This window comes from Lontra canadensis, unplaced genomic scaffold (genome assembly GCF_010015895.1).
Source record: "Lontra canadensis isolate GAN:19392208 unplaced genomic scaffold, GSC_riverotter_1.0 scaffold39, whole genome shotgun sequence".
Classification (NCBI taxonomy): Eukaryota; Metazoa; Chordata; class Mammalia; order Carnivora; family Mustelidae; genus Lontra; species Lontra canadensis.
The window spans coordinates 11,465,820-11,491,657 of NW_022631033.1; positions in this window are offsets into that span (position 1 = coordinate 11,465,820).

Genomic DNA, 25,838 nt, shown 5'->3' on the forward strand with positions numbered 1-25,838 from the left:
AATGCAGAAGGAGAATCAGAGGTATGGAGGGGCTCTTAAGCGGTGGTCAGTGGTCCTACAGAAAGGTTCTAAATATGAAATTATCAAACACCCTGAGTCATGCGCCATAACTATGTACAATATAAAAATGGTTTATAGAGGCTGGATAGTAGCTCTGTGTCTCTTGGACATGTGCTCACAGTTGAACAGATATCAAAGGATGAGTGAGCACTTTGGGCTGGACCAGCTACTTGGCTGACTGGCATAAAATTTTAATCTTGTCAGAGTCATGGATTTGCTCACTCTTTGGATCATTTAACTTTAGCTAGACAAAAATTATAGTCTGCCCCTCTACAACGTGTCCCTGTAACGTCTCATAAATGTCGTCTGCCTTTTATCGCAGGGAAGGCTGGGAAAGAAGGAATGGTTACTTCCTCACCATCCCAACGTCTCACAGAGAACCAAAATAATCCAGGCCAAGGCCACCTTGAATAGGGAGCATGTGATTTATGACTAAGGGACGGGGTTCTAACATTTTACCTTATAACATTCTCCACATTAACAGAATCTCCTCGGAAAATATTAGCTCTGCTTTGACTAAGTTGACCACGTGGAGCTCCATATCCTCTCTCTTGTGCCACAGAGTGTATAATATGAAAGTTTGAATGTTAGCCTAGAGGCTAAAAGAAAACTGGATGAAACCTATTAATAGCAGCCAATTACAAACATATTTAATGTATGACAGCGATCTTCAAGTTTATTCCCTGGCCCTTTAATTAAAGTAAAATATTATGCCCTCCTGTAATACTGGTTTTGAGTAAAAAATGCAGCTAAATATTGTGACTAAACAAATGAAAGCTATGGGGGGGAAGGCGTTGCTTTGCTTCATACATTGTTCCGTGTGCCTCCTAGCCTCCTTCCAGAGACCTGCGTGAACGGCCCACTTTGACAGTCACAGTGACAGGGGCCGAGGGGACACCGGGATTACGTGTCCTGCTGAGTGAGCTGTAGTGAGAATTCAGCGCGCTGTTCTCACTCTCTCCTTGTGTGTCTCCAGATTGCCCCTGCTAAGAAGCGAAGGGTGCCGAAAGCAAATTTTGCAGTGATATTTGCTGATGGCACAAACCTACAGCACAAGAGCAAATTTGCTTTCCTGGAAGGCTTGTTGTCAGTATTTGCAGACTCCAGGTTTGGCAGATTTTCCAAGAATGCTGATAACAATGCATGTATAATAAGATCAACATAGAACTTGAGTGGGGAAGAGATTAAGATGGTCCAGTCCCTTAATAATTACCCCAGGTTCGTGTCCAAGGTGATATAGCAAAATTCCTTCTCTTTAATCTCCTATCACGGAAATGGAAAAGAATCCTTTCATTCTTGAGTGGAAATTATAAGGAATATGTATTTTTGGTTGCACGAACACCTAGTTATAGAGATTATTTGAATTATAAAATAAAAATTGCAAAATAAAATAAAACTCAAAGACATACAAATAAAACTCTAGTATTTAAAGCAAAACCAAATTGTGTTTGTTAATGATAAAGAGTCAAAACAAGACAAAAAAATATTTAAGAGGTCCAAAGAAAGTCCTGTGCTTACCCTTCACGTTCATGATTATCTCTTATGTATAAGGGATGGCTATCCTTCTTACGTGGTTCTCAGCCTTGGTCGTACAGAAAAACCAGCTGGGAAGCATTTCCAAAACACTGCTGCCTCCAGAAACACCCCAAGATTTTGATTTCACTGGTCTCTATTGGAGCTGAGGCATGGGTAGTTTTAAAAAACTCTCCAGGTGACTATAATGTGCAGCTGGGGTGGAAAGCCTTGGGTGGGCAGAAACTTTTATAACTAGAGTATTTTACAGTATCATGAAGCTGTTAATGGAATGTGCATTTTTTTCCCTCTATTAATGATCGTCTGCCAGCCTTTCAGGAAAAAAAATTGGTCTCTGCTTCAATACATGTCATCTGTATAGACCAACCTTGAAAAACATTATCTCTTAATTAGATTCTAAACTTCTGTCCCTCTCTTTCTCCATGCAAAAGGTAATGGAGAAAGGGCAAGGCAGAGAGAAAAGTCATTTGGGTGACCAAGGACCCAAGTGTTAACGCCATATCAATCTTTACCTGCGGGTCAATATTTTGATAAGTGGTAAACAGCATTAATGAAGGATTTACAAATAAAGATCTTTTGAAGTAGTTGTTTATTCTTTCTCCTCTAGAATGTAGTATAAATGTATTATAAGCCATTTTAAACCCTCTGTGCAGTTAGGTGTGCTTCAGATGTATGTTTCATGATCCTAGGGTGAAGCACATTTTAAATTCAAATATATACAGAATGGAAAGCTCCTAGTTTCTCTTATCATCAATATGTTGTAAGCAATTTGGAAAATCCGATGGACAAAGCAGTCATAATAGCAAACCTCTAAGTATTTCACAAAAGACCCACAGTTTCTAGAACTTAAAAATCGTGAGTGCGCATGTGTATATGTATGTGTGTGTGTGTGTGTGTGTGTGTGCACTTGATTTATAAGTCCATCATGGTTTTTTCCTTATTATTTATATTACAAACATATTGGTTTATCCTTTATTAGCAAATTGCTTATTTTTACTACTCTAATGAGAATAATTATTTTAGGTCTAAAGAGAATAATATGGATGCAAAGTGCTCAACTTTAAAAGTGTCAGTGGTGTTTGTATGACAGGTAATGAGGCAATTTGGCAGAACATCAGAAACTAATTGAGCTCAGCTCACATCAATGAGGCTTGTTCAGCTGAGGCTGTGCCTCCTAAAAAGAACAGTGGAATTAAATGAGACAATGTGACATGTACAATTTTAATTGGAGACTCTAATTTAAAATATTTAAAGGCATGTTTAAAATAATTTGTGAATCCATACAGATGCTTCCTTCTCCAACTAATTAAGAATATTCAGTGGGTCATATAATGTCTGGGTGTCAAAAATATGAATTATTGAAGTCCCTGCACATATAAGTATACTTGCACCTTTAGGCAAGATCAAATTTGGTTTAACAGAGGGAAATGGGAAAGACACAATCCTCAAGACTGCAGAAGAAGGGTAGGTGATTTTTAACTTGATATTTTTACAGCCATTAAAAGTACGATATTATTAAATCATACAACTATTTTGAACACTTGAAATGATAATTATATTTCACAAGAAAAGTCAGCCATGTAAAACTTGAAATGAAATTTAGAGATATGGTGAAAAGGCTATTTTGATTTTTTAGGGATGTCATTGCTCCTTTTTTTATTGGTTGTGTTTGGCTCTTGGTCCACATAATTTGGAAGACAGCATTTTAATAGCTCTGAAATTCTTAGTTTTTAATATTGCTTCAAACTCATGGCCACTGATCATTTGGAATTCTTCATTATAGTAGGTTTTTAAAAAAAATGGGGAGAAAGACAAGCATTCAGTTGTATTGCAAATATATTCATAACCCGTAATAAATCACTTGTAGAAAAGAAACTTGTGATATCTGATACCTGCTAACCGAAAGTATAATCAGAGTCTACTAATGACTTAGAATAACACAAAAACGACTTTTCTAAAACGATGGCAGCCTATCTGCAACTTACTTCAGTAGCCTTAATGTGATTTCTTAAGGAGACTATCCTAAACTGAAATGTGTACTCACATTTTCTGTACGTTAGCACAGATATCGACAATGAATAATTAGAGAACACAGTGTTTATCATGGCTTTCTCATTTACCTTTTCATCACCATCCTGGGTTGACAAATGTTGGCAAATGCAATGGATTAGTCTCGTGTAGCACTTAAAATGAGCAGAGTTCCTAGAAAAGGAGAAATGTGTCAAAGGTGGGAAATTCTTGGGAAAACAGGCAAGGAAAAATGCGATACAAGAAAGAGAATTGGGTTGGGTGAGCGAAGATTGATGTAAGGGAACCAAATGAGAGTCTACCTTTGAATAGGAGTCCGGGAAAGCAAATCCAGAGGACTCAAACGTGCTGAGAGGAGGAAAAGAACCTCATAACATGAGAGCAGACAATTTTAAGTAAAACACTTGTCTCCAAGCTGGTATACTTTTGTTGTAAGCACCGGATCTTCTTTCTTTAAATTATTTTGTACATAGCTATTACCCAGGGTCCTTAATTTTTCCTGCAGAATTGCCTAGGGAAGGTAAAATTGCAGAGGAAGGAGCTGTCCTCATGCAAAGAAAAATAAGACTGAAATCCTAACTGCGATCATACACTCCGTTATGTCCTGGACGTACATGTCACATCACACATACGTGACCCACACTGCGTGTGTGCATACACACATGCAGACATACACAGCACAGATACACCATGTCTGAATGCATCCGACATGGCCAAGCCTCGTGAAGACAGGTACCTGGGTTCGAACTTTTCTAACTCCTGTTCTGGTTCAGAATGGTAACGATAAACGTCTCTCCCCTGATGTAGTCTTGGTTCTTGAGCTATACTTAGGTATAACCTTTTTTATTCTACTTAGGACCGGAATTGAAAAATGGGCCTGTTTTATTTCTCTGTGAAATACAGCCTAATTTTCTGCCGTCTTCAAAAGGAAATGATTAATCTTTACCTAGTTTTAGGCCATGTTCCCAGGCAGGTAACATGACCTGTCAGCATCGCTAACCTGTGTGGGTTTTATATTAGCACCATGTATTAGGATGAACCCAGAGTCGCAGAACTTTGGAAACAAATGGAACTTGAGAAAAAAGCTTCCCTGCATTGAAGGGTTGAAAATTTTATTGCTCAGTTTTCATAAAACAAACAAACAAACAAACAAAAAACCAGAATTTCTCCAGGAAATGATATCTGTTAATCATCTACATTGTTGCATTGTAAAACAGATGTAAAAAATAGCTATTCACTTTGTTGTGTAGCTTCTAAGTGTCCTTTAGTAATAATTAGCAAATAATTTTAACTACATATACTTGGGCTCATTTAAAAATAATTTATACCTAATTATTATGCATTACTCCAAGGATTCAAATAATGTAAATAATGGCTGGAAGCGAATTCTCCAAACATATGGACAGTTGGCCTGTGAAGTTTATAGCTCCTTAAGAGAAATCTCCTCTAGTCCCCTAAGACAAAGAAATCACGTCAATAATCTATGATCATACACATGAGATCTTAGAAACTGCACCACTAGCAAACCGATAATACCTTTGTGTGCAAACCTTTGCATTGTTCTTTTTGTGTAAATATATGATAGTTACTTTCTCAGCTACATGATGCTTTGTGGTACCAACAGTTTGGCTTTCGTAGATCAATGTGATTCAAGAAAGGGTTGTAAAATGTAGTATAATGTATTCTAGGTAATCCTCTCTCACTGCACACATGTCAATCTATTTCAGTATGTTTTATCTGTAAAATGTGCCTTACAGTCCAATAAACATAATTCTTCCATATGTTAAAGGGCATGCAAGTTCGAGTATGGTGGGGCTGGGGTGGGATGCTGTGTTTGTAATGTTCTCACAAAGCTATTTTTTTTCAAAGTAGTTGTGTAGAGTTAACACTGTTTTCTTCAGAAAACTCAGGCAAACTGTGTTAGTATTCTTGGTTTAATTCTAATTCATTAGTTATGTTTCATTTTTTTGACTAAGTGAGGGAAATAAATGTTTTTAGCTTCATAAAGCAAAAATACCTAGAGCAGCATCTCTCATAGGATTGGACACTCCTCAGAGCATAGTTTTTTCTTCATGCTTCTTCCCAGACCCAACATTGCCAACCAAATCACAAACCCCCCAACGTAGGACCTCTTAAATTGGTTTTCCTAAAGATGTGTAGCTAGGCAACTGATGATTCAGGCCTCTATGTTAAAACATTTGTAAATAGACATTTCCAGAAGCAGATCAGAAAAATCAAACACTAATTTTTGTGTGAACTCTATTTTTCTATTCACTTAGTATATAGAGAGATTCATTTGAGTAGATTTTGTTACAACTTACTATCACCCATGCAGGCAGCCTAAATGTTTCTTTATTTTGCATTGAAATTACTGGTTTGATTTTCTCCAAATTGAAGACAAATGTACTATTTTAAATGAACACTGAACCTAACTTAGACTGCAGCCAAAAACTCTCAGAAACCTATGGGAAAGAAGATTAGCTAGCATTTAATCACAAGATAAACTGATTAACGCTGATATGATTTAGAAATATAATTAAGTATTTTAACTACAGCAACCTTATTTTATCAAAAACTGTGTTATCTAGATGCAGATTTCTGACTGTACATAAAGATATCCCCAGTATGGCAAACACTAGCTTTTCCAGCAAAGTCATCTTGTGTTACAGAGTATATAGTGTGTCCAGTGAAAGATGATTTGTGTCAGCTGAAACTATAGCCTGGAGCTACACTTGGTGTGTTATTACTTTAATCTAGTTATTGAAGCCTTGAAGTGTGTGTTAGCAAGTTGAGGGAAGAAATGTCAAAAGCACAGCCAACCCGATCATTAAGAATTTCTTGGAATAGCAAAAACCATCCTCATGCATTCCTCATTCAATTGTTTATTTTGGAATATGTTGACTTTTTACCTGAGAAGTAGTATTCTCTAATGGAAGATAATATTCAGATTTTACCAGAGTTTCATTATTGCCTACCATGATTAAACTTTTGAGAATTTACTGAGGTATGCCAATAATGTAATAATCACATAGATGGAAGTTTTAAGATCAAATATAACTGTTAACACTGAATAAGGAGAAGAAATGTAAGACTACTCTTGTGGATTGTGTTGTGGGTTGCTAATTATAAAACTACAACATTTATATAAATATGAGTATATGTTTAGTAGCAGATAATTCTAAGAAAATAGAGTTATAAAACATTAATAAACAATATAGAGCTAGCAAGGTGAATATTTAGTTATCACAATTGAATAAACAAATAAGTCAGTAATAAGTGTTATTTAAACATCAGTATTTCACCAGTAAAGTGTATTTGTCTTTTTTTGCCTTTTTGCTGATGAAAGGAGGGACATTCAGATTTTTCAGCTTTTTATGTCTTCATAACTTATTTTTAGAAATATTCATTAAAAATATAAAGGACAGACAATTCTTTTTTGATGTTGAGTTTTAAGTGGCAGAGTGAATTTTCCATTTTTGTTTAAAGTATTCTTAAATTATTTTTAGTAATGAAATGCTATATAATTTGCTTAAGCAAGTCAAGTGCATGGAGGACACATTGAAATCAGAGTGCAAATTACTTTAAAATTATTTTCTGAAATTGAAGAAACTGGAAATTCTGTTATTTGACTTAAATCTTCCCATGCTCAAGCACAGAAATTATCCAATATATATAAATGATTTGGTAGCAAAACTTTCTTCTAAATGTTGCAGACTATAGGATGATTTTCGAATAATTTTTTTAAAACTTTACTTCAGTGTCAGAATACAGCATCCAAATATCACCTTGTATTGTTTAAAAAGTTAATAGCCTATGTTTGAAAAAGTTTTCAAATGTATTTCATCATATTTACTTGTATTAAGTACAAGAGAAAGTAAAAGTAAAACAGCGAGTCTGTTTGAAAAATCCCACATGGTAATTTTAGCTTTATTGTTATATTTAGCATGATGAATAACATTTTCAGTTAGAGAAAGAAAACTTAGCAATAATAAATATATTTGTGAACAATAGGATGACAGAATTATCATGGACATCACTGCCTACACTTTTTAGTTTATTTATTCTCACATCTTCTATTATAGTCATTATTTTTTTTTACCTATCAACTTCTCCATGAAGGGTTCATTAAGTACTTGGCATTCTGTCATTCCATATTTTAGTGGTAGCAAGGATTCTATGAGATATTCTAACCTGAGGGGAGACACCTGGTGGGTTTAATTGGATTACATCTGGCAATAATTAGGAGCAAAGGATAAAAGTTGAACAAGCTCTAATAGTGTAGGTGACTTCCATTTACTAAGACAGTCCAGGAGGAAAGACTTCCAACCTTGCGAAGACCATGAAGATCCCATGGAAAGGTTTTGGGTAGAGAGGTTGAATAGGGAATTAAGAACCTTAGCCAGTATTTTATAACAAAGAGGTTGGTCCTACAGTCTTTAAAATCCATGGAAAGCCAGACCTACTCTACAGTAAACATTTTGAGAATACTTTTAGAAGTTGCCTACCAACAGAGTAGAGGGGGAGTTAGAATGGGATGGTGAACATTTCACAAAATATTGCTTTAAAATTGTGTTTTCTTCAGCTCTGGCAACTCAAATAAATACAGGTCCAAGTTAGAATTTAAAGAGGTTTTATTCACTTGGTGGTCCTCTCGGTTTACTCACATTTGGTGTGTTAATGGCCCTTTGTAGTGACATTTGTTGACAGAAGGGCAATAATTTTAATGTTACATATTTGCAACCTTCTGGTATCAGAGGCTGCATCGTACTTGTGTTCTGTAAAGGTCTAACTGTGGTTCCCGGCATTTGGAGGGAGTTCAGGAGAGAATAAATGCCAAACTTTTGATTTCGTTTTTAATTTTTGAAAATGAGATCATTGATTTCCATTTTGAATACCTACCCATTTCTTAGACAGCTCTGACGACTTCCCTTTATTCTTCATTCTTGCCCTTTGATTTGTATTCAGATGTGAGATCATTGTTCAAACAAACGAATGTGTTGAGATGGGCATGGCTATTTAGTTTAGCTGTTGCTGTTTTGTTTTTAAACGGGCATGTGCTGTACCCTTTTGGATGAATGATGCTGATGTACCAAGTAAGAAATGTCTCTCTCTTACTAGATGTCCTGTACTATCTTGTGCACATGTGATTAATTGCTATTTTAAAAAATATTTTATTTATTTATTTGATGGGGAGAGAGACAGGAAGAGAGGGAACACAAGCAGTGGGAGTGGGAGTGGGAGAAACAGGCTTTCCGCTGAGCTGGCCCAGGGCTGGATCCCAGGACCATGATCTGAGCCAAAGGCAGAGGCTTAACAACTGAGACACCCAGGCACCCCATCAGTGATTAATTTCTAAAGCTATAAATATGATTTAAACATGATTTAAACATGATTTTTTTCTATAAATGCAGTTGTATTTCTCCCTGAAAATCCCTTTTGTAGGTGATTTCAAAATTACTAATCAAATTGACTAATATATCCTTGACTAATAGAAGTCAAAGTATGGTAGATCAGGTCTGTGCAGTGAACTTTTTGCAGCGATGAAAGTATTTTCCTGAGCTATCCCAGAGGCCAGCCACTTGCTACACATGGCTGTTCAGCACTTGGGAGGTTGCTGGCATGATTAAAGAACAGATTTTTAAATTTGATTTAATTTTCATTCATTTGAACTTACGTGGCCAGGTGTATCTGGTGACTACCGTATTGGCAAGGACCTAATCCTTGACCTGCAGGGATTTACAAATTAAACTGTGATGCAGGCACCCTACCCAGCAGAATGATAAAGGAAGCCGGAGTATCGTTGCCAGTTTCGTGTCTGTGGACCTTCTTGTTTATTTTAATTCTAAGCTTCTGGAAAATAGGAGCAAGGTCTTATTTTGGGGGGTATTCTTTATTGATTTTTAAGAAGTTGTAGAAAAATATATTTGAGAGGCAAAATGAGTGACTTGGATAATTATAAGGCTGGAGATGGGTGCCTGGGTGGCTCAGTGGGTTAAGCCTCTGCCTTCGGCTCAGGTCATGATCTCAGGGTCCTGGGATCGAGCCCCGCATCGGGCTCTCTGCTCAGCGGGGAGCCTGCTTCCCTCTCTCTCTCTGCCTGCCTCTCTGCCTACTTGTGATCTCTCTTTCTGTCAAATAAATAAATAACATCTTAAAAAAAATTATAAAGCTAGAGAGAAGAAAATGAGGGAAATGAAAAGTAATTCGGGATAGTGAGTTTGCAAAACAAGGATTTTTGCCTTGTGTTAGTTATTTCTTTATAACACAGCCTGAGAATTTCTATCCTGCCCATCTTTGTGACAGAAGAAAGCAGGGGGATTTGCACAGCGGTGACCATTGAGTTTGTAATCATGGTCATAGTGTGAGCTGTGCCCGGAGAGCAAGCAGAGGGATCCCCTGCACACAGCACTCCCATTCTTCGTGTTGGGTTAGAAGGCAGGGCAGTCACCTGTCAAGGACTGACTTGTTCCTTGGGTTTTAGGAGCTGCGCCTGATTGCCATACAAGGAAAGGATTAATCCATTTTGGTTAATAACGTGGAGAAAAAGGTATTATCATTGAAGTAACTAGTAGCCATTATCATCTTCACCATCACCGTCATCATCATCATCATCTTGCTGGTTTTATAAGCCGGAAGCTGTGCTTTACAGCTAAAACAACAACAGGAGCAAAAACCAACAACAACAAAAAAAAAACACCTAACATGTCTTGATGTCTTGAGCACTTACTACCTGGCTATCACGGTGCTTACTGTTTTTAAGTATTAATCTGCAGATGAACCCAATATATAGATACTCCTATTCTCCATCAAGTAAGAAACGAGAACATTGTGGCTTACACATTGTGAGCACTTTGTCCTCATTTAGTAAGTGGGACACAGTGCCCAGAGTTTTGACTACACTCTGTGGGCCCTACTTTTCTTCTGGTTCACAAAAGAGGAGGGCTCGGCTCACAATGCCAACATATGTAGAGCTGAGTTGTGGTTTTCATTTGACTCTGTATGGAAGCAGAGAAATAATCTGAAATAAACTAAAAAAGAAATGAAATAAACTAAAAGCAACTATTTTCTAAACTATGAGTGCTTTATGAAATGTTTTGGGTGTGGAAACCCATGCTGGATCATTTGGCTTGATCCTGTCAGTCATCTTTTTAAATAGCTTCATTTCAAATCACAGATTTGACATGTCCACAGAATCTGCTGGGTGTGCGCATGCATTCAGAAAGGGAAGTTTGTCATTAAGCTCTATCATTATCTCTCAAATTTTGTGTGGAAAAAGTTGATTTTCTTCATTGCTAAGTTTGGAAAGCCTATTAAAATGAAGATTGACTTGTTTCAAGAAAGGAATTTTAAATACAAATTTTGAATTCATACAATAAGCATATCCTGCCTCTGTTCAATCACGTTATACCACCCAGGACTTATGTCCATCACCTCAGAAACTGATGCCCCTAGGAAAAATAAACAGTACAATATTCTCAGGTGACACAAAGGGTTAATGCACCATCAAGTTCAGGTTCTGACATTCAACTAGCCGAGAGAAGGCTACGGTCCAATTAAACAGCCTCAACAGTTAGTGTTTTCATTCTTCTCATCTACAGCAAGCCTCTTGCTTAAATGCTGTGAAACAATAGTGGCATGATTGTGCATATAAGACAAGGAAGATTCCTTGAGATCATTCCATTCAGTTTCCTCATTTTACAGATGCTGAATTAAAGGCTCACAGAGGGGACGCTGTGGTGTCTGGGTCAGTTGATAGAACATGTGACTCTTGATCTTGGTCATGAGTTTGAGCCCCACATTGGAGGTAGAGATTACTTAAAAACAAACAAAAAAAAGTGAAGTGATTTGTTCAAGATCCTAGAGCTCTGGTCCCCAAAATGGCTCTCCTGGCATGTTAGCTGGTGGCTTTTCCACTGGAGTGTTTTCTCTCTTCAAGGTTTCCCCATTGGCTTTTCTTTTCAGTTGGGTACTCTCTCCTTGGATGTGTTTAGGATTTTAAAAAGTATATATTTGTTCCCCAAAATTCTAATTAACTAAATTTTTCAAAATACATCAAATTTAAATATTTAAAATTGAACTATATTTTCCTTTTTGAAAATCATTAAATATTTCATTAAAATGGTACTAACATATTGTGATGTCTTTCACAAAAACTTCACTTGGAAATAAGGATAAAGAATACACTAATTTGAAAGCTTTTGAAAAGTTTGGCCACTTGGGGGCATATTGGTTGATTAAGCATTTGCCTTTGGCTCAGGTCATGAGGCCAGGGTCCTGAGATCAAGCCCCACCTCGGGTTCTCTGATCAGCAGGGAGCCTCTTCTCTCCTGCCTCTGCCTGTCTTCTGCTTGGGCTCTCTCTTTCTCAGATAAATAAAATCTTTTTTTTTTTTTTTTAAAGTTTGACCATTTTGATTACTGGAAAAATATGATAATTGACTTAAATGATTTAAATATATAAACTATATGCCCTTTTTGATGTTGATATACATGTAATTTTTGAAGTTTTTCATGAAGTGTGTTCAGTTTTCCTAACTGACGTGATTTATTGTCGCCTAACTGGTTCAGTCAGTAGAGCATGTGACTCTTGATCTTGGGGTTATCAGTTCAAGCCCCATATTGGATTTAGAGACCACTTAAAAATAAAATCTTAAAAAAAAAAGAAAAATGTGATTTATTGGAGTACAAGGATGGGCCTTGCCTTTCCTTTTCTCCTCTTGTATCATTCTTTCTTTCTTTCTTTTTTTTTTTTTTGAGAATTTATTTATTTCAGAGAGAGAGAAAACAAGAGAGCGTGTGCATATGAGTAGGAGGGGTGAGAGAAAGGGAGAGAATCTCAAGCAGATTCCACACTGAGGGGGCAGCCTGTCACAGGGCTCAACTTCGCAACCATGAGATCATGACCTGAGTTGAAATCAAGAGCCAGTCACTTCCCTGCACCATTCCAACAACGCCCCCCTTGTATCATTCTTAAAATAATTAGGATAGTACTTCACCCATCCTGATGGTATTTAACACAAGGAAATATTGTAAAGCATAACAGTATGCTTTATAACAGAGATTCTTTGCCTATCGACCAGATGTGCTGCCATTTTTCTTCTGCTTGGGCAGTCACATGGTCTCCTGCAGGATTCAGCCTCAACTTCTAACTTCTGTGGTCATGATGAGGATTATATAGGAATTATACATGACATAAGTAAGAGTTGGAACTGGCACAAAATAGACATTCAGTTGCTGGAACTTACTTCATTAAGATGAAAATTTCAATTACATTTTGTTTGTTTACCCTTATTTTCCTGTATGATCATTTTCATGTTAGGATGGAGAGCTGGATTGGTGGTCTCTAGGATTAGGATAGGTGAACTGCAAAGAAAGAACAGAAATCTGTCTGCTTTTGTTTTTCATAATAAGTTTTGCAGCCCATTTTTAAAAACAACCTCCATGAAAGTCTCCCTTTCTATTGTGGGAGCTAGTCATTTAATGCAGATATTTCAAAAATATCTCTTTGCATCTCAAGGCCCAGAAATTGCAGGAAAACACCTAGAGTTTTATTATAAGTTACAGAATGGAGATTTTCCAGCAGTCCTTATGTAAGATACACAAGGATTCATTTCCTGCCCACAATAAGCTTGCTGCCTGATGAGGGGGAAAGATATTCAAATGCATGATTATAATATAAGTAACACGAGTTATAATAAATTTAAGTACACAATGCTGTAAGAGTAGAGATAGACAGTTATTTTTTCTGCTTGGGTAAAAAAGAGAGCCATCCCAAGGGATCTAACTTTTGAAATAGTTTGAAAGTATGATGCAAATACATCACAGATACAACAAATTTTGAAATGTGATTTTTTGGTTTATTTAAGATCTGCACTTGGGAGGACACACGAAGGAGGTTGAACAGAATGCAGGGAGAGTTACATATCGTGGTTAACACATTGAGTTTGTAGGTTCTCTTTTAAACGTGAGTATCCCTCAAGAACGCCCTTTGCCTTCAAATTCCAGAAATCGTTTTGGGATCCACAGAGAAGGGAGGCTTTGGACTTGTAAGTGCATTTCAAAATCTGATGACAGCTATTTGAAAAGTGATTCAAGGATACTTTGAATATCAGAGGATACCATGAAAATGATGAAATATGGATCTGTAAGGAGATGATAATATGCAATTTAAAATCAAAGATTGTAGAAAACCAAATAACATTTACATCGAAAGGAGATTAGGATATACTGAGGGAATGGACATCGGGGATTTTGTACTGATTGTGTGTTTAATTTTACAACATGTGACGACATTGTTTTGATCATAGCAGGGTGAAACCTTTCAGAGAAGGTCAATACATTGCCCCTAAATTAAAAGTAGAAGAACAGTATTGCAAAGCAATGGCAGCATGCCTACAGGCTTAACATTAGTGACCACCATGGAATTGTGTGTGTCCAAATGTAAGACACATGTTTCATGAGTGGTACTTTTTGAAGAAACATTGGAGAGATTATGACAACATTCCCATTTAGGTTTTGACTGAATAGGTATTAATGTCTGTATTTATGTAGCCCTAGGCTAATACTCAATACACAACACTTCTAAAACTCAAACATGCTGAAAGTATGAGATACTTTTATTAAAATAAGACAGAAGGATATAAGATAAATTAACTGCATGAAACCAGTGTTTAAGTATCATACAGCAGAATGTGTTTATGAAGTTTCTATCTTGAAGAAATTATTTGTTTCAGTCCAATATCAGTTACAGCAAAATTACAAGGTACTGCTGTTTGGAAAGGGGTAGGTCAGGCAGGTTCCAGGTCACAAGCCATATGTGTGCTCTGTGAATGGCGCCATTTGTGGATAATAAGAGTTGCTCAAAGGATGTGGGGATGTTTGTGCTCAAAGTATGTGGCTACCTTGTGGATCTATTTCTCTGCAACCAGTCTCCTCTGCCCCAGAATGGAGTAGATGTGAGGGAAGACTGACAACGTGAGTCTGTCAGGTTGTTCCTAAAAGACCTGAGGACGTGATTTGTTTTGGTGGCTGGGCGCCTGTGAACTCCAACAGCTACAGGATTTCAGAGGACTTTGGGACTAGCCCTAGTTAGGATCCCTGTATTCCTCTATAAATGTATAATGCTTTTCCATTCCTTGTAGCACAAAGTATTTCCACACAGACTTAACCTGGCTGAAACAGCATATACAAAATAGAAAAACTATGTTTCACGAAAGCAGTTCCATTTCTAGTCTTTTCTCACCCTAGGGAGACATGTGGGATCAACACTTGATCTGGAGTAAGTCAGTTTTGCCAGTGTACCTACAGTGATGCAAATTTAGGTTTTTAAGACCCAGTGGGATGCATGAGCCATTCCGGATTCCAACAAAAACCCATCACTTCTCCACTGCAACAAAGGGGAATACTGACGGGCTATGAAGACGTTGTTGGGTAGGATTTTAGATCTCCCTACTAGATGGGCTGTCAAAACAGTGTATGTTGTTTAGCATATTGATGATTAATTTGACATAAGATCGCAACACAGCTGTCTCTTTGCCTCTTCATGGGAAGTCCCTGAGATCACATTTTAATTCGAAAGTTCCCCTGCAGGCTCTGGGCAGAGCTTTTAAGAAGGTCAGCAGGCCAAAGGCTACTAATTGATGCTTCTGCTTACCATGGCTAATTCTGCATTAGCACTGTCAACAGAAAGCTGATAAAATCTTCCTGGGTTCTAAGGAACAATGCTCTCATGTTCCCAGAGGAATTTTACCTGTGATATCTAGTAACTGGCTTGTTGAGCTGCAGTGGTTAGTCATATGGAAACTCTATTTCCTTTCCTGTTAAATACAGCTGCACTGGGGAGCCCATAGAGTTTGATTTCTTCCTTCCTTTCTTCCTTCCTTCCTTCCTTCCTTCCTTCCTTTCTTTCTTTCTTTCTTTTTGATAAGTCTTTTCTGAAGAAACTTCCTGATGATTACAAAGACGTGACTTGTATTTTGACTGAAAGCCATGTGCAGTGTAATATGGCAACTAAAAAGGGGTATAATCTTTAAAATAATTTTTTTAATGAAAAAGCATAAGCGTCATTGACCTTCAAGACCAAAAAAAAAATAACTGATGAAATAATCATTAGGGAAATTTTAAATTTTTATTAATAATACATCTTAAAAATAGCTTTGTATGTTGTTTTAATCTGGTAGAATTTTTAAAGGCTTTATTTTCTTAGAACATGTCAAGGTTTACCACAAAATTGAGAGGAAGGCGTGGAGATTTCCCATCCACCCCCTGTCCTCCACACACATTTTCTCCCGGTACGTTACGGTCATCATCAAGGATGACCCTACACGTCATGATCATGCAAAGCCCATGGTTTACCTTAGGATTCATTCTTGGTGCTGCACACTCTCTGGGTTTGGAGAATAGTATCGTGAGCCACACCCATTATTAAAATATTATTCTGAGTACTTTGCTGCCCTAGAATTTCTCTGTGCTCTGCCCATTCATCTCTCTCTCTGCATTGGCAATCATGGATCTGTTTATTGTCTCTGTACATTTATCTTTTTCAGAAGGTCATATCGTTGGAATCCTATAGTATGAAGCCTTTTCAGCTTGACTTTCTTCACTTAGTAATCTGCATTTATGTTTTTCCCATATCTTTTCATTTTCTGTTAGCTCATTTCTTTTTAGTGCTGAATAATAGCCCGTTGTCTGTGTGTATCGCAATTTTATCAACTCACCTCCTGAGGGCTCTCTTAGCTGCTCTCAGGTTTGGTCCATTATGCTAAAACTTCTGTAAACATCTTTGTGTGGGTTTTTATCTGGACATTCATTTTTCAGCTTATTTCAATAAATACCAAGGAGTGTGGATGCCTGACTGTGTGGTAAGAGTTTGATTACTTTCATAAGAAGCTTCCAGATTGTCTTCCAACGTGGCTGCACCATTTTCCATTCTCACCAGCAATGCAAGAACGGTGCTCACCGGCATTTGGTGTTCACAGCGTTCCAGATTTTGGCCATTCTAGTAGGAAGTAGTAGTGGAATGGCATTGCTTTAATTTGCATTTCCCTGATGGCATATGATGGGGAACATGTATGTCTTCATATGCTTACTTGTCATCTGTATATATTCTTTGGTGGGGTGCTTAAGATTGTTGGCCTATTTTTAAATCGGTTGTTGGTTTTCCTGTTGAGGTATAGGAGTCCTTTGTATCATTTTGGGTTAATCTGATGTATCGGGCTGTGGCCACAGGAAAGAAAAAGACCATGTGAGCTCATGAGAGAGTTTATGGCAATGTACATCTTTCCCTCAGAAGTCAAAGAAGAGTCGATTGCTTGCCTTCCTCCACCCCAGCCTGAGAGAATTTCCGTCTCCCTTTCCCCACATCCACCATGGACTCATCTTTGAGCTCAGCCCCCAATTCACCCCCTCCCGCCTGTCTTCCCTCTAAAGGGTAGGTTTTGCCGCTGCCCGCCTCAAAGACCCTGTATTTATGTGGGTTTTCTGTATATTTAATAAGATGCACCTTAATTTTTTTAAATAAGACCTAGAGAATAGATTAAAATATTATCAGATGCATCTTCTGCAGATATTTTCTCCCAGTCTGTGGCTTGTCTTCTCATCCTCTTCCATTATCTTTGGCAAAGCAGAGTGTTTAATTTTAATAAAGTCTGGCTTACCAGTTATTTCCTTCCTGGACTAGGACGTCAGTTTTGCATCCAAAAAGGCATCACATCCAAGGTTATCTTGGTTTTCTCCTGAGCTATCTTCCAGGAGTTGGGCACTCACGCATTTCACATTTAGATCTAGGATCCATTTTCGGTTAAGTTCTCTGAAGGTTGGAAGGTTGTTGGAAGGTCTACGTGTGACTTCAGTTTTTTTCATGTCAATGTCTAGTTGTACCAGCCCTGGTTATTGACAAGACTGTCTTTGCTCTACTGCATCACCTTCGCTCCTTTTCAAAGATCAGGTGATTATAACAGTGGGGTCTATTTCGGAACTCCCCATTCTGTTGCATTGGCCTATTTGTTCTCTCACCAAGACTACACTGTCTTTTTTTTAAAGATTTGTATTCCAATGTAGTTAACATACAGTGTTATATTAATTTCAGGCATACGATACAGTGATTCAACAATTCCATCTATTACTCAGCGCTCATCAGGAGAAGTGTACTCTTAATGCCTTTCACCTGTCTCGCCCCTCCCCCACCCACCTCCTTTCTGGTAACCATCTCTTTGTTCTTGATAGTTAAGAGTCTGGTTTTTTGGGTTTATTCCCCCTTCACTCCTTGATTTTGTTCTTAAATTCCACATATGAGTGAAATCACATGGTATTTGTCTTTCTCTGGCTGTCTTATTTCCCTTAACATTATACTCTCTGTTGCAAATGGTACAATTTCATTATTTTTTATGGCTGAATCATATTCCATTGTGTATATATACTATGTCTTTTTTATCCATTCATCAATGAACATTTGGGCTGCTTCTATAATTTAGCTATAGTAAATAATGCTGCAAAGATAGTAGGAGTATATATATCCCCATGGATTAGTGTTCCTATATTTTTTGGGTAAATTTCCAGTAGTGTGATGACTGGATCAAAGGATAGTTTGTTTGTTTGTTTGTTTTAATTTCTTGAGGAAAGTCCGTACTGTTTTACACAGTGGCTATACCAGTTTACATTCCCACCAACAGTGCACAAACATTCCTGTTTTTCCACATCCTCAGCGACACTTGTTGTTTCTTGTGTTTTCGACATACTGTCTTGAATACTGTAGTTTAATTGTCTTATACTTAGAAACCTCAGTTCTCCAGTTTTGTTCTACTTGAATACTGTGTTGGCTGCTGTAGGTCTTTTGACCCTCCATAGACTTCAAAATCAGTTTGTCAATATCTATAAAATAATTTGCTGGACTATTAATTGGGATTGCATTAAAACTATTGGTTAAGTTGGGAAGAACTGACTTCTTAACAATATGGAATTTTTCTAACCATGAACGTAGACTATCTCTTCATTTGATTTAGTTCTTTGATGCCATTCATCAGTTTTGTTGTTTTCTTCATATAGAAGTGGTAGATATTTTGTTTGGGTTATACCTAAGTGTTTTATTTTAGAGGTGCTAATGTAAACGATACTGTGTTTTTAATTTTAAGTTCCACTTTTAAGACTGTATCCTTGGGGAAGCTTCAAGTTTCTCATCATTAAGTATGATGTTAGAAGTAGGTATTTTTTAGATAGTCTTTATCAACTTGAGAAACTCTAGCTTGAGAGTTTTTATTATAAATGGATGTTGCATTTTTGTCAGACGTTTTCTCTGCATCTACTGATATGATCATGTGATGTAAAGAAGCTATATTAATTGGTTTTCAAATGTTGAAATAGCTTGCATACTTGGGATAAATCCCACTTGGTTGTGCTGTATAATTTATTTGTACTTTTTTGGATTTGATTTCTTGATATTTTGCTGAGATTTTTGTATCTATATTCATGAGAGATATCTGCTTGTGATTTCTATTCTTATAACATCTTTGTCAGATATTGTTATTAGGCCAATGTCCCCCCATAGAATGAGCTAGGAAATATTCCCTTGCTTCTGTCTTCTGAAAGTGGTTGTGGAATGTTGATATGATATTCTTCTTAAATGTTAGAATTCACTAGTGAACCCATCTGGGCCTGTGTTTTCTATTTTCAAAGGTTATTCATTATTGATTCAGTTTCTTTAATAGATACAGGATTAATCAGATCATCTTTTTCCTCTTGTGTGAGTTTTGGCAGTTTATATCTTTCTAGAAGTTAAGCTATTTCATCTAATTTATCAAATTTGTGAGCATAGAGTTGTTCATAATATTTCTTTTTTTTTTTTTAAGATTTTATTTATTTATTTGACAGACAGAGATTACAAGTAGGCAGGGAGGCGGACAGAGAGAGAGGAGGAAGCAGGCTCCCTGCTGAGCAGAGATCCCGATGTGGGGCTTGATCCCAGGACTCTGAGATCATGACCTGAGCTGAAGGCAGAGGCCTTAACCCACTGAGCCACCCAGGTGCCCCTGTTCATAATATTTCTTTACTATTATTTTAATTTCCATGGCATCTATAGTGATGTCCTATTATTCATTTTTGATATTAGCAATTTGTGTTCTCGCCCTTGCATTCTTAATTCTTAAAGCCTGGGTAGAGGGTTATCAATTTTATTGTTCTTTTGTAAGAACCTCATTTTGGCTTAATTGACTCAATTTATTCCTAGTTTTCATTTTCATTGATTTCTGCTCATTTTTTTTTAAACTTTGATTTAATTTGCTCTTTCCACCCCCTAGGTTCCTAAGGTGGAAATTTAGATGACTTCTTTTAAATTTTTCTAATTTTCTGTTATATATCTATATCTATATATTTTATATATTTCTGGCATATATATGCATTTTATATATTTCTGACATGTTTTTATATATATTATATATACTAACACTGTAACACTACTTTTGCTGCATCCCACACATTTTGATAAGTTGGAATTTTACTTTTAGTTCAAAACATTTTGAAATTTCTCTTGAGATTTCTTTTTTGACTCATGTACAATTGAGAATTATATTGTTTAATCTACAGTTATTTGGGGACATTCTAGTTACTTTCTGTCACTGATTTCTCGTTTAATCCCACTGTGGCCTGGAAGCAGATATTGTATGATTTCTATTCTATAGAAGGATTTTCAGAAAGGTCAGTAAGTAAATATTAGGCATTGTTGTCTAAGAATATAATCCTGTGTTTGCCTTTATACAGAAATGGATTCTGAGAATGTCAGAAAAATTTTTTAAGACCCAGAAAACAATTGCATTAAAACTTGCCCTATGAGTTACTCCATATTTTATTACCTTGTGCTTTATTGGGTGATTAAAAGCTGGAGAAGTGGTTGGGACATCCCTTTAGTGACTTCATTTTTGTCAGTCAGTATCTGGGCTCAAAGAAATACTTAGATGTGAAAGGAAAGAGATTTAGAGACCAAATCTGACTTCCACCACTAGGAGAGAGATGAAAGCAGGCCCTTATGTTTATTACCAATGCCACATATGTGAGTTTTCCAAGGATTAACAGTCATGTACCAGGTATCCATGTTCTGTCCTTTATTAATTATAGAATTTTTTCTTATCTTAAAAGTGTCAGGATACCTTCACAAAATTATATACACATTCAAATAAAAGTTCTTTATGAATTTAATTTATCGCTTTTAAATATCATTTTGTTCCTCTCTGCCCATCACCCTATTTCTCAAGATCTTTGACTCCCAGTCCTCATCCACTCCATTAATTGCCACGATGCTTAGAAACACTTAGATGTTATATTTATCTTTTTTTCATTTTTCTTATATGCGGAATTACTGATACTATGTTGATAGGGTTATTAAAACAACACCATCAACCACCGAACAACAAATAGAGATGGATTCTTTTTTTCCCCTCACTTTCTACTTTATGAGCATTATCTGTATTTACTAAATCACCTGCTTGATGGTTCACTTAACCTCTTCTCCCTATTAACATAGATATATCAAATTAGAATACTTTCTGTGAAATAGTTCTCTGTTTGAAAGAAATAATGCATGGTAGTACTGACCTTCAAATGCTATTAGAACAAGGTGTTGACCCAGCATTATAGTTTATCAGAAATGTTACATAAAGTATAAAAGGAAACAAAAATAGGTCAACTTTAAGTGTTTTTTGTTTGTTTGTTTTTTTTACCTAAACAAACCATGCAGAAATTCATGGAGTTGCAGAAGGCACATTATTATGTTGATTTTAACTTTATGGCTTATAAACTGTGCAGACTATCTCAAGTTCTTAATGATTCTGAGTCAAAAGGAAAACATTATGTTTTCACAGGAAATAGAACTCTTACATTGACCGTATCCCACTATCAAAATGATGTGAATAATGGGTCTTAAATAAATCTGTACCTCAAATGCATGTATTTAGAAGAACCATAAATGGATGAGACATCTACGGTTATGTACTTGGTAAAAGCTTCAGATCACAACCAGCAACTTAAAGTACTAGCAGATACCTCCGTCATCTAGTGCTGTGGTTCCCGGAAGTACTTTATTGAAGAGGACACTGTCCTGTCCTGGAGTTCCAGGAAAAAGTACCATGGCTCTTACTAAGGACTTCAATACAGGAGAACATGCTCAGCTTAGAGCCTTTGTTCTGGGTCTTCCTTTTGTCTGCCAAAGTCGTCCCTCTCAAATTCATGTAACTACTCCCCACTTCATTCCAGACTTTGAGCCACAAAGTCTTCTGCAGCAATTCTGTTGAAACTGGTAACTTGCTCCCTTTCTCTTTCCCCTGAACTACTAATCTTTCTTACTCTGTTCTAGTCTTTGCTAATACTTACTACTCTCCACCATGGTGTATATTATTTATTGTATTTCTTTTTTGTGTCAGTCCCAGCTAGACTGTGAGCCACACAAGGGCACATTCTGATGTATCTCAAAGGTCCTAAGTCAGTAGGCACATCCTAGGCATTTCCTAACAATTTTGCTAAGAATTTGTCATTGTTGGTAGAGATCCCAAGAGAGCAACCCAAGATCCTCTCAATGATTAAGGTATTAAACTTGCAAAGAGTATTTTAGGTACGATGTCAAGTAGAAAATAGCTATAGTATCCATGCCAACCTTAAGAAAATTAGAGGGGGATGAAATGCATCCATGGCATCATCTGCCCTATGCCTCGTCAGACTCAGCAGAGTTATTAAATAATAGGGCTTTAAAAAAAAAGATATTATTTATTTGACAGGGAAAGAGGTCACAAGTAGGAAAAAGGCAGGCAGAGAAAGAGGGGGGGAAGCAGGCTCCCTGCTGAGCAGAGAGCCTGATTTAGGGCTTGATCCCAGGACCCCAAGATCATGAGCTGAGCTGAAGGCAGAGGCTTAACCCACTAAGCCACCCAGGTGCCCATAATAGGACTTTTTATCTTTGAAACCTATTACCAGATATTAAGCCACTTCCCCCCCACTCCCTTTTTTTCTAGACACACTGGGAGTACAGAGTATAGAATGCAGGAATGAAGTTAGACTTATATTTAGTTTCTGGCTCATTTACCAAATATATGACCTTCAGCAAGTCGAGGCACCTACCATGAGTCTGTATTTCCTTAATTCTAAAGTAGAATTGGTCATCTGATTCCTGTGTTATAATACATTTGAAGTCAGGAAAAAAAATGACCACAGGTAATGCAGTGACTGAATAAAATAGATACATATTTGACAGAAGCTATTCATTATAAGAAGTTAAGAATTTTAGATAAGATTTATAGTTTGGAAGGCATTTTATAATACATCATCTTATTTGATCATCTCAATATCACTGTGAGGTAAATTTTGTCTAAACCTGTTGACTTTAACAGCCTCTGTGCCTCCAAAGTAAATTACTTGAGGTAACTGAATATATATTGAATTAAATTATGCAAAAAGATATTAAAATGGAAACAGTTCCTAAATCCATGTTAAAGGAGAAGATTTCAAACATAATAACCACATAAGCTAAACATTTATATTGTATTGCATTTTTTATTTAGAGCTAACTTTCCTGGCATCTAAAACAAAATGGGCTTATAGGACTATCAATTATTAAGAAGGGTGTGCCAATTATTTTGTTAGAGAAGTCTGGGCACCAAACTAAGTTTTGAAGATTTTTATTGCATTGGACTGTATATAAGAAATACTGGATGACTTAAAAACAAAAAAGTGTTTGTACATCATATTGCAGAAATTGAGGAAGGAATGTAAATTAGAAGGTAGCTCAGTAAAAGGCATGTCTTACAGGGAACTAAGGTAAAGAAGACTAGTTCATTGTCAAGGTAGGATTTAGACAAAACCAAGAAGTGGGTAGAGACCATAACCTTCAGACTATCAGGTTTGCATGTAATTTTTCTTAGCTGTGAAAGTTAAACTTTCTGGTTTGGTTATCAGTGTAAAAAGTGGCAAGTGAGACATTCTGTTACAAAAGATGATAATCCAGAATGGTGGTCTCACCCACGTACTCAAGCCTCTCTTACTCATGGGGAATGCTGGGAATAAATATGGTCTGGCTCAGCCTTTTCTCACAGTGAAGTCTATTCCTATTCTTGTGGTCAAATAAAACGGTCAAAAAGGAAACATTGTTACTATAGCATGGCATTTTACTGAAACTTTACTTTTTTTTTTTTAATCACACTTCTCAAATGTTTAATACAACTTTTATATTAAATTCCTTTTAATCTTTTCTGTCAGGAATAGTAACAAAACCAGGAATAAAAGAATCTAAAATGGTTGCATATGAATAAAAATAAAATAAGGCATAGTATTCATTATTGTAAGGTATAATTGATTAACATTAGGATAATTAATGTTTCCATTTGTCACATTATAAAGTTAGCATTCTCTGCTCTTTCTGCTAACCTCCAGAACAAAATATTGTGATTTTTTAAAAAAAATGGCTTTCATTAAAAAAAAAAAAAAAAAAAAAAAAAGTCTGGTTTTTTGAGGAGTCAGTTTGGAAATACATAGGACCTTGAAAGTTTTTAGCTATCATCAGAATACATAAAATTAAAACTGTAGGCAACTTAAAGACTGCATTTTTAGCATAATTTTACCAGAATAGTATGTTGATAAATGTAGAATTAGAAAAAGGCATGGGAGCTGTACTTTACATGTTGACAAATGACATGACAAATGATTTTTAAGATTTTTTTTTCTTATGTGTTTGTCAGAGAGAGAGAGAGCATAAGCGAGGGGAGAGACAGGCAAAGGGAGAAGCAAGCTCTCCTCTGAGCAAGGAGCCTGATGTGGGACTTGATCCTAGGGCCCTGAGATCATGACCTGAGCCAAAGGCAGGTGCTTAACCAACTGAGCCACTCAGGCATCTCTGCACAGAAATCATTTTGAATACAATATATGTATGTCTCAAAGCTCTACCAAACATTGCTTTATTAATATTGAACAGAAAGTGGGGTGCCCTGGTGCTAGTCTGTTGAATGGTGGACCCTTGGTTTCAGGTCAGTTTCTTATTTCAAGGTCATGGAACCAAGCCTTATATGGGGGGGTCCACACTCAGCATGGAGTCTGCTTGTGATTTTTTTCTCTCTCCGCCTCCGCCCCTCCCACTCATGTTGTCTCTCTTTCTCTCACTCTCTAAAATAGATAAATAAATCTTAAAAAAAAATCAAACAGAATGTTTGATAGCTCACTTATGTGAATACTGGTTTCCTTCTGTATTAATAGAATAAAATTGTCTTATTTTCAACTACATCATGTAAATATAGGAACGTAAGCGTGTTGCTCTTAATATATGTCTTGTTGGTATTCATATTTAATCATATGTACCAGAAAATGAAAAGATTTTTATTAATCTTTATGTTACTATTTTTTATTTTATTCTTAGTCTCTTGATTTGAAATTCACCCATTCAACATGTACTTATCCAATGCCTGCTAGATGCCAGATATTGTTCTAGGTACTGGGGAAACTATGAAAAGCAAGGGAGGGGGAAAAAAACAGCCTGTTTCTGTGAAATGTTCATTCTCATGTGAAAAACAGATAAGAAATGAATAGACCTGTAAGTAAACAATAAAAGTTACTAAGTTGTTAGCAATACAGAGACAAAATAAAGTAGGTAAAAGATACAGAAAATGTTGAGGATGCATCTTTGGATAGGGCAGTGAGAAATTATATGAATAATGTCAAAAAGAGAGAGAAAACTAGTTATGGAAACATGTTGAAGAAAGAGGCTCAGAAGGAAGGAGAAAAACATTTTTGAGAAGCTTACAAGACCTGCTGATTTAAGGACTGTTGAGTTCAAGGTGAGGTAAAGAAGCCACGTAGACAGCAGATCAAGTAGAACCTTGTAGGTTTTGGTAAAGTTTTAAATTTCTTTTTCGTATGGTGACGGGAAGTCGTTAGAAGGTACAAAGCACAGGAAAGACATAATACGACTTTAAAAGAGCAGTGTTTGCTGTTGGACAAGGAGACTGTTTAGAGACATGGACTTGAAACAGTGATGGAAGGGGTGACCTATTTCTCTAACTCAGGAAGAGCTCATATGGGCTGGTGACCTTGTGGTGGTAGTCATGGCAATGATTAGGAGAAGTGAGAAGGTAAAAATGCATTCTCATGGATTCAGTGTTGGGGTGGAAAAAAGCGATAAGGCTAAAGGATGATCCCTAGTTCTTGGTGCGACTGGATGAATGGGCATGGCTTCTTACTGATCCAGAGAGAAGGCAG